Source organism: Hypomesus nipponensis, chromosome 25 (assembly GCF_054491055.1).
Source record: "Hypomesus nipponensis isolate SF chromosome 25, ASM5449105v1, whole genome shotgun sequence".
NCBI lineage: Eukaryota > Metazoa > Chordata > Actinopteri > Osmeriformes > Osmeridae > Hypomesus > Hypomesus nipponensis.
In genome coordinates, this window is record NC_140385.1 from 14617501 (window position 1) to 14625000 (window position 7500).

At 46.9% G+C, this 7500-nt stretch overlaps 18 non-coding genes and 7 pseudogenes across 18 annotated transcripts; all 25 read right to left on the reverse strand.

The window, feature by feature from the left end:
• Positions 1-45: 45 nt before the first annotated feature.
• On the reverse strand, positions 46-163 carry LOC146225916 (5S ribosomal RNA; annotated as a pseudogene).
• A 172-nt stretch (positions 164-335) lies between these two features.
• Positions 336-454, reverse strand: LOC146225917 (5S ribosomal RNA; annotated as a pseudogene).
• A 178-nt stretch (positions 455-632) lies between these two features.
• Positions 633-751, reverse strand: LOC146225918 (5S ribosomal RNA). The gene has a single exon (XR_014748205.1). It is a non-coding gene; the product is annotated as a 5S ribosomal RNA (ribosomal RNA).
• Positions 752-931: 180 nt separating this feature from the next.
• On the reverse strand, positions 932-1050 carry LOC146225919 (5S ribosomal RNA). Its single transcript, XR_014748207.1, has one exon. It is a non-coding gene; the product is annotated as a 5S ribosomal RNA (ribosomal RNA).
• A 194-nt stretch (positions 1051-1244) lies between these two features.
• LOC146225920 (5S ribosomal RNA) lies at positions 1245-1363 on the reverse strand. Its single transcript, XR_014748208.1, has one exon. It is a non-coding gene; the product is annotated as a 5S ribosomal RNA (ribosomal RNA).
• Positions 1364-1551: 188 nt separating this feature from the next.
• LOC146225921 (5S ribosomal RNA) lies at positions 1552-1670 on the reverse strand. The gene has a single exon (XR_014748209.1). It is a non-coding gene; the product is annotated as a 5S ribosomal RNA (ribosomal RNA).
• Positions 1671-1844: 174 nt separating this feature from the next.
• Positions 1845-1963, reverse strand: LOC146225922 (5S ribosomal RNA). The gene has a single exon (XR_014748210.1). It is a non-coding gene; the product is annotated as a 5S ribosomal RNA (ribosomal RNA).
• A 174-nt stretch (positions 1964-2137) lies between these two features.
• Positions 2138-2256, reverse strand: LOC146225923 (5S ribosomal RNA). Its single transcript, XR_014748585.1, has one exon. It is a non-coding gene; the product is annotated as a 5S ribosomal RNA (ribosomal RNA).
• A 182-nt stretch (positions 2257-2438) lies between these two features.
• Positions 2439-2557, reverse strand: LOC146225924 (5S ribosomal RNA). The gene has a single exon (XR_014748596.1). It is a non-coding gene; the product is annotated as a 5S ribosomal RNA (ribosomal RNA).
• A 182-nt stretch (positions 2558-2739) lies between these two features.
• On the reverse strand, positions 2740-2858 carry LOC146225925 (5S ribosomal RNA). The gene has a single exon (XR_014748211.1). It is a non-coding gene; the product is annotated as a 5S ribosomal RNA (ribosomal RNA).
• A 170-nt stretch (positions 2859-3028) lies between these two features.
• LOC146225926 (5S ribosomal RNA) lies at positions 3029-3147 on the reverse strand (annotated as a pseudogene).
• A 174-nt stretch (positions 3148-3321) lies between these two features.
• On the reverse strand, positions 3322-3440 carry LOC146225927 (5S ribosomal RNA). The gene has a single exon (XR_014748607.1). It is a non-coding gene; the product is annotated as a 5S ribosomal RNA (ribosomal RNA).
• A 186-nt stretch (positions 3441-3626) lies between these two features.
• Positions 3627-3745, reverse strand: LOC146225928 (5S ribosomal RNA). The gene has a single exon (XR_014748618.1). It is a non-coding gene; the product is annotated as a 5S ribosomal RNA (ribosomal RNA).
• A 182-nt stretch (positions 3746-3927) lies between these two features.
• LOC146225929 (5S ribosomal RNA) lies at positions 3928-4046 on the reverse strand. The gene has a single exon (XR_014748212.1). It is a non-coding gene; the product is annotated as a 5S ribosomal RNA (ribosomal RNA).
• Positions 4047-4216: 170 nt separating this feature from the next.
• Positions 4217-4335, reverse strand: LOC146225930 (5S ribosomal RNA; annotated as a pseudogene).
• A 174-nt stretch (positions 4336-4509) lies between these two features.
• On the reverse strand, positions 4510-4628 carry LOC146225931 (5S ribosomal RNA). The gene has a single exon (XR_014748629.1). It is a non-coding gene; the product is annotated as a 5S ribosomal RNA (ribosomal RNA).
• A 178-nt stretch (positions 4629-4806) lies between these two features.
• LOC146225932 (5S ribosomal RNA) lies at positions 4807-4925 on the reverse strand. Its single transcript, XR_014748641.1, has one exon. It is a non-coding gene; the product is annotated as a 5S ribosomal RNA (ribosomal RNA).
• A 184-nt stretch (positions 4926-5109) lies between these two features.
• LOC146225933 (5S ribosomal RNA) lies at positions 5110-5228 on the reverse strand. The gene has a single exon (XR_014748213.1). It is a non-coding gene; the product is annotated as a 5S ribosomal RNA (ribosomal RNA).
• Positions 5229-5410: 182 nt separating this feature from the next.
• LOC146225934 (5S ribosomal RNA) lies at positions 5411-5529 on the reverse strand. The gene has a single exon (XR_014749470.1). It is a non-coding gene; the product is annotated as a 5S ribosomal RNA (ribosomal RNA).
• Positions 5530-5717: 188 nt separating this feature from the next.
• On the reverse strand, positions 5718-5836 carry LOC146225935 (5S ribosomal RNA; annotated as a pseudogene).
• A 178-nt stretch (positions 5837-6014) lies between these two features.
• Positions 6015-6132, reverse strand: LOC146225936 (5S ribosomal RNA; annotated as a pseudogene).
• Positions 6133-6338: 206 nt separating this feature from the next.
• On the reverse strand, positions 6339-6457 carry LOC146225937 (5S ribosomal RNA). The gene has a single exon (XR_014748652.1). It is a non-coding gene; the product is annotated as a 5S ribosomal RNA (ribosomal RNA).
• A 172-nt stretch (positions 6458-6629) lies between these two features.
• LOC146225938 (5S ribosomal RNA) lies at positions 6630-6748 on the reverse strand. The gene has a single exon (XR_014749984.1). It is a non-coding gene; the product is annotated as a 5S ribosomal RNA (ribosomal RNA).
• Positions 6749-6920: 172 nt separating this feature from the next.
• LOC146225939 (5S ribosomal RNA) lies at positions 6921-7038 on the reverse strand (annotated as a pseudogene).
• Positions 7039-7232: 194 nt separating this feature from the next.
• On the reverse strand, positions 7233-7351 carry LOC146225940 (5S ribosomal RNA). Its single transcript, XR_014748663.1, has one exon. It is a non-coding gene; the product is annotated as a 5S ribosomal RNA (ribosomal RNA).
• Positions 7352-7500: the final 149 nt, after the last annotated feature.

Below are 7500 nucleotides of genomic sequence, written 5' to 3' on the forward strand. Positions count from 1 at the left end.
TTGTGCATATTGCAAGATTTCAGTTTCTAAGTGAATGAGCAAAAGAGCATACAGCACCTGGTATTCCCAGGCGGTCTCCCATCCAAGTACTAACCAGGCCCGACCCTGCTTAGCTCCAAGATCAGACGAGATCGGGCGTTGCCAGGCTGGTATGGCCGTACGAAATAAGTTGACAACCATAGGCTACTTATCCATATACAGATTTAGCAATTGACAATGCAAGGTGGTCTCTCTCTCTCTCTCTCGTGTCAAAATGAAAACAGCTTCCAGCCCCTTTCATGAAGGACTACTTGTGCATATTGCAAGATTTCAGTTTCTAAGTGAATGAGCAAAAGAGCATACAGCACCTGGTATTCCCAGGCGGTCTCCCATCCAAGTACTAACCAGGCCCGACCATGCTTAGCTTCCGAGATCAGACGAGATCGGGCGTTGCCAGGCTGGTATAGCCGTACAAAATAAGTTGACAACCATAGGCTACTTATCCATATACAGATTTAGCAATTGACAATGCAAGGTGGTCTCTCTCTCTCTCTCTCTCTCTCGTGTCAAAATGAAAACAGCTTCCAGCCCCTTTCATGAAGGACTACTTGTGCATATTGCAAGATTTCAGTTTCTAAGTGAATGAGCAAAAGAGCATACAGCACCTGGTATTCCCAGGCGGTCTCCCATCCAAGTACTAACCAGGCCCGACCCTGCTTAGCTTCCGAGATCAGACGAGATCGGGCGTTGCCAGGCTGGTATGGCCGTACGAAATAAGTTGACAACCATAGGCTACTTATCCATATACAGATTTAGCAATTGACAATGCAAGGTGGTCTCTCTCTCTCTCTCTCTCTCTCTCGTGTCAAAATGAAAACAGCTTCCAGCCCCTTTCATGAAGGACTACTTGTGCATATTGCAAGATTTCAGTTTCTAAGTGAATGAGCAAAAGAGCATACAGCACCTGGTATTCCCAGGCGGTCTCCCATCCAAGTACTAACCAGGCCCGACCCTGCTTAGCTTCCGAGATCAGACGAGATCGGGCGTTGCCAGGCTGGTATGGCCGTACGAAATAAGTTGACAACCATAGGCTACTTATCCATATACAGATTTAGCAATTGACAATGCAAGGTAGTCTCTCTCTCTCTCTCTCTCTCTCTCTCTCTCTCTCTCTCGTGTCAAAATGAAAACAGCTTCCAGCCCCTTTCATGAAGGACTACTTGTGCATATTGCAAGATTTCAGTTTCTAAGTGAATGAGCAAAAGAGCATACAGCACCTGGTATTCCCAGGCGGTCTCCCATCCAAGTACTAACCAGGCCCGACCCTGCTTAGCTTCCGAGATCAGACGAGATCGGGCGTTGCCAGGCTGGTATGGCCGTACGAAATAAGTTGACAACCATAGGCTACTTATCCATATACAGATTTAGCAATTGACAATGCAAGGTGGTCTCTCTCTCTCTCTCTCTCTCTCTCTCTCTCTCGTGTCAAAATGAAAACAGCTTCCAGCCCCTTTCATGAAGGACTACTTGTGCATATTGCAAGATTTCAGTTTCTAAGTGAATGAGCAAAAGAGCATACAGCACCTGGTATTCCCAGGCGGTCTCCCATCCAAGTACTAACCAGGCCCGACCCTGCTTAGCTTCCGAGATCAGACGAGATCGGGCGTTGCCAGGCTGGTATGGCCGTACGAAATAAGTTGACAACCATAGGCTACTTATCCATATACAGATTTAGCAATTGACAATGCAAGGTGGTCTCTCTCTCTCTCTCTCTTGTGTCAAAATGAAAACAGCTTCCAGCCCATTTCATGAAGGACTACTTGTGCATATTGCAAGATTTCAGTTTCTAAGTGAATGAGCAAAGGAGCATACAGCACCTGGTATTCCCAGGCGGTCTCCCATCCAAGTACTAACCAGGCCCGACCCTGCTTAGCTTCCGAGATCAGACGAGATCGGGCGTTGCCAGGCTGGTATGGCCGTACGAAATAAGTTGACAACCATAGGCTACTTATCCATATACAGATTTAGCAATTGACAATGCAAGGTGGTCTCTCTCTCTCTCTCTCTCGTGTCAAAATGAAAACAGCTTCCAGCCCCTTTCATGAAGGACTACTTGTGCATATTGCAAGATTTCAGTTTCTAAGTGAATGAGCAAAAGAGCATACAGCACCTGGTATTCCCAGGCGGTCTCCCATCCAAGTACTAACCAGGCCCAACCCTGCTTAGCTTCCGAGATCAGACGAGATCGGGCGTTGCCAGGCTGGTATGGCCGTACGAAATAAGTTGACAACCATAGGCTACTTATCCATATACAGATTTAGCAATTGACAATGCAAGGTGGTCTCTCTCTGTCTCTCTCTCTCTCTCTCGTGTCAAAATGAAAACAGCTTCCAGCCCCTTTCATGAAGGACTACTTGTGCATATTGCAAGATTTCAGTTTCTAAGTGAATGAGCAAAAGAGCATACAGCACCTGGTATTCCCAGGCGGTCTCCCATCCAAGTACTAACCAGGCCCAACCCTGCTTAGCTTCCGAGATCAGACGAGATCGGGCGTTGCCAGGCTGGTATGGCCGTACGAAATAAGTTGACAACCATAGGCTACTTATCCATATACAGATTTAGCAATTGACAATGCAAGGTGGTCTCTCTCTCTCTCTCTCTCTCTCTCTCGTGTCAAAATGAAAACAGCTTCCAGCCCCTTTCATGAAGGACTACTTGTGCATATTGCAAGATTTCAGTTTCTAAGTGAATGAGCAAAAGAGCATACAGCACCTGGTATTCCCAGGCGGTCTCCCATCCAAGTACTAACCAGGCCCGACCCTGCTTAGCTTCCGAGATCAGACGAGATCGGGCGTTGCCAGGCTGGTATGGCCGTACGAAATAAGTTGACAACCATAGGCTACTTATCCATATACAGATTTAGCAATTGACAATGCAAGGTGGTCTCTCTCTCTCTCTCGTGTCAAAATGAAAACAGCTTCCAGCCCATTTCATGAAGGACTACTTGTGCATATTGCAAGATTTCAGTTTCTAAGTGAATGAGCAAAGGAGCATACAGCACCTGGTATTCCCAGGCGGTCTCCCATCCAAGTACTAACCAGGCCCGACCCTGCTTAGCTTCCGAGATCAGACGAGATCGGGCGTTGCCAGGCTTGTATGGCCTTACGAAATAAGTTGACAACCATAGGCTACTTATCCATATACAGATTTAGCAATTGACAATGCAAGGTGGTCTCTCTCTCTCTCTCTCTCGTGTCAAAATGAAAACAGCTTCCAGCCCCTTTCATGAAGGACTACTTGTGCATATTGCAAGATTTCAGTTTCTAAGTGAATGAGCAAAAGAGCATACAGCACCTGGTATTCCCAGGCGGTCTCCCATCCAAGTACTAACCAGGCCCAACCCTGCTTAGCTTCCGAGATCAGACGAGATCGGGCGTTGCCAGGCTGGTATGGCCGTACGAAATAAGTTGACAACCATAGGCTACTTATCCATATACAGATTTAGCAATTGACAATGCAAGGTGGTCTCTCTCTCTCTCTCTCTCTCTCTCTCTCTCGTGTCAAAATGAAAACAGCTTCCAGCCCCTTTCATGAAGGACTACTTGTGCATATTGCAAGATTTCAGTTTCTAAGTGAATGAGCAAAAGAGCATACAGCACCTGGTATTCCCAGGCGGTCTCCCATCCAAGTACTAACCAGGCCCAACCCTGCTTAGCTTCCGAGATCAGACGAGATCGGGCGTTGCCAGGCTGGTATGGCCGTACGAAATAAGTTGACAACCATAGGCTACTTATCCATATACAGATTTAGCAATTGACAATGCAAGGTGGTCTCTCTCTCTCTCTCTCTCTCTCTCTCGTGTCAAAATGAAAACAGCTTCCAGCCCCTTTCATGAAGGACTACTTGTGCATATTGCAAGATTTCAGTTTCTAAGTGAATGAGCAAAAGAGCATACAGCACCTGGTATTCCCAGGCGGTCTCCCATCCAAGTACTAACCAGGCCCGACCCTGCTTAGCTTCCGAGATCAGACGAGATCGGGCGTTGCCAGGCTGGTATGGCCGTACGAAATAAGTTGACAACCATAGGCTACTTATCCATATACAGATTTAGCAATTGACAATGCAAGGTGGTCTCTCTCTCTCTCTCGTGTCAAAATGAAAACAGCTTCCAGCCCATTTCATGAAGGACTACTTGTGCATATTGCAAGATTTCAGTTTCTAAGTGAATGAGCAAAGGAGCATACAGCACCTGGTATTCCCAGGCGGTCTCCCATCCAAGTACTAACCAGGCCCGACCCTGCTTAGCTTCCGAGATCAGACGAGATCGGGCGTTGCCAGGCTTGTATGGCCTTACGAAATAAGTTGACAACCATAGGCTACTTATCCATATACAGATTTAGCAATTGACAATGCAAGGTGGTCTCTCTCTCTCTCTCTCTCGTGTCAAAATGAAAACAGCTTCCAGCCCCTTTCATGAAGGACTACTTGTGCATATTGCAAGATTTCAGTTTCTAAGTGAATGAGCAAAAGAGCATACAGCACCTGGTATTCCCAGGCGGTCTCCCATCCAAGTACTAACCAGGCCCAACCCTGCTTAGCTTCCGAGATCAGACGAGATCGGGCGTTGCCAGGCTGGTATGGCCGTACGAAATAAGTTGACAACCATAGGCTACTTATCCATATACAGATTTAGCAATTGACAATGCAAGGTGGTCTCTCTCTCTCTCTCTCTCTCTCGTGTCAAAATGAAAACAGCTTCCAGCCCCTTTCATGAAGGACTACTTGTGCATATTGCAAGATTTCAGTTTCTAAGTGAATGAGCAAAAGAGCATACAGCACCTGGTATTCCCAGGCGGTCTCCCATCCAAGTACTAACCAGGCCCAACCCTGCTTAGCTTCCGAGATCAGACGAGATCGGGCGTTGCCAGGCTGGTATGGCCGTACGAAATAAGTTGACAACCATAGGCTACTTATCCATATACAGATTTAGCAATTGACAATGCAAGGTGGTCTCTCTCTCTCTCTCTCTCTCTCTCTCTCGTGTCAAAATGAAAACAGCTTCCAGCCCCTTTCATGAAGGACTACTTGTGCATATTGCAAGATTTCAGTTTCTAAGTGAATGAGCAAAAGAGCATACAGCACCTGGTATTCCCAGGCGGTCTCCCATCCAAGTACTAACCAGGCCCGACCCTGCTTAGCTTCCGAGATCAGACGAGATCGGGCGTTGCCAGGCTGGTATGGCCGTACGAAATAAGTTGACAACCATAGGCTACTTATCCATATACAGATTTAGCAATTGACAATGCAAGGTGGTCTCTCTCTCTCTCTCTCTCTCTCTCTCGTGTCAAAATGAAAACAGCTTCCAGCCCCTTTCATGAAGGACTACTTGTGCATATTGCAAGATTTCAGTTTCTAAGTGAATGAGCAAAAGAGCATACAGCACCTGGTATTCCCAGGCGGTCTCCCATCCAAGTACTAACCAGGCCCGACCCTGCTTAGCTTCCGAGATCAGACGAGATCGGGCATTGCCAGGCTGGTATGGCCGTACGAAATAAGTTGACAACCATAGGCTACTTATCCATATACAGATTTAGCAATTGACAATGCAAGGTAGTCTCTCTCTCTCTCTCTCTCTCTCTCTCTCTCTCGTGTCAAAATGAAAACAGCTTCCAGCCCCTTTCATGAAGGACTACTTGTGCATATTGCAAGATTTCAGTTTCTAAGTGAATGAGCAAAAGAGCATACAGCACCTGGTATTCCCAGGCGGTCTCCCATCCAAGTACTAACCAGGCCCGACCATGCTTAGCTTCCGAGATCAGACGAGATCGGGCGTTGCCAGGCTGGTATAGCCGTACAAAATAAGTTGACAACCATAGGCTACTTATCCATATACAGATTTAGCAATTGACAATGCAAGGTGGTCTCTCTCTCTCTCTCTCTCTCTCGTGTCAAAATGAAAACAGCTTCCAGCCCCTTTCATGAAGGACTACTTGTGCATATTGCAAGATTTCAGTTTCTAAGTGAATGAGCAAAAGAGCATACAGCACCTGGTATTCCCAGGCGGTCTCCCATCCAAGTACTAACCAGGCCCGACCCTGCTTAGCTCCGAGATCAGACGAGATCGGGCGTTGCCAGGCTGGTATGGCCGTACGAAATAAGTTGACAACCATAGGCTACTTATCCATATACAGATTTAGCAATTGACAATGCAAGGTAGTCTCTCTCTCTCTCTCTCTCTCTCTCTCTCTCTCTCTCTCTCTCTCTCTCTCGTGTCAAAATGAAAACAGCTTCCAGCCCCTTTCATGAAGGACTACTTGTGCATATTGCAAGATTTCAGTTTCTAAGTGAATGAGCAAAAGAGCATACAGCACCTGGTATTCCCAGGCGGTCTCCCATCCAAGTACTAACCAGGCCCAACCCTGCTTAGCTTCCGAGATCAGACGAGATCGGGCGTTGCCAGGCTGGTATGGCCGTACGAAATAAGTTGACAACCATAGGCTACTTATCCATATACAGATTTAGCAATTGACAATGCAAGGTGGTCTCTCTCTCTCTCTCTCTCCCTCTCGTGTCAAAATGAAAACAGCTTCCAGCCCCTTTCATGAAGGACTACTTGTGCATATTGCAAGATTTCAGTTTCTAAGTGAATGAGCATACAGCACCTGGTATTCCCAGGCGGTCTCCCATCCAAGTACTAACCAGGACCGACCCTGCTTAGCTTCCGAGATCAGACGAGATCGGGCGTTGCCAGGCTGGTATGGCCGTACGAAATAAGTTGACAACCATAGGCTACTTATCCATATACAGATTTAGCAATTGACAATGCAAGGTGGTCTCTCTCTCTCTCTCTCGTGTCAAAATGAAAACAGCTTCCAGCCCCTTTCATGAAGGACTACTTGTGCATATTGCAAGATTTCAGTTTCTAAGTGAATGAGCAAAAGAGCATACAGCACCTGGTATTCCCAGGCGGTCTCCCATCCAAGTACTAACCAGGCCCGACCCTGCTTAGCTCCGAGATCAGACGAGATCGGGCGTTGCCAGGCTGGTATGGCCGTACGAAATAAGTTGACAACCATAGGCTACTTATCCATATACAGATTTAGCAATTGACAATGCAAGGTAGTCTCTCTCTCTCTCTCTCTCTCTCTCTCTCTCTCTCTCTCGTGTCAAAATGAAAACAGCTTCCAGCCCCTTTCATGAAGGACTACTTGTGCATATTGCAAGATTTCAGTTTCTAAGTGAATGAGCAAAAGAGCATACAGCACCTGGTATTCCCAGGCGGTCTCCCATCCAAGTACTAACCAGGCCCAACCCTGCTTAGCTTCCGAGATCAGACGAGATCGGGCGTTGCCAGGCTGGTATGGCCGTACGAAATAAGTTGACAACCATAGGCTACTTATCCATATACAGATTTAGCAATTGACAATGCAAGGTGGTCTCTCTCTCTCTCTCTCTCCCTCTCGTGTCAAAATGAAAACAGCTTCCAGCCCCTTTCATGAAGGACTACTTGTGCATATTGCA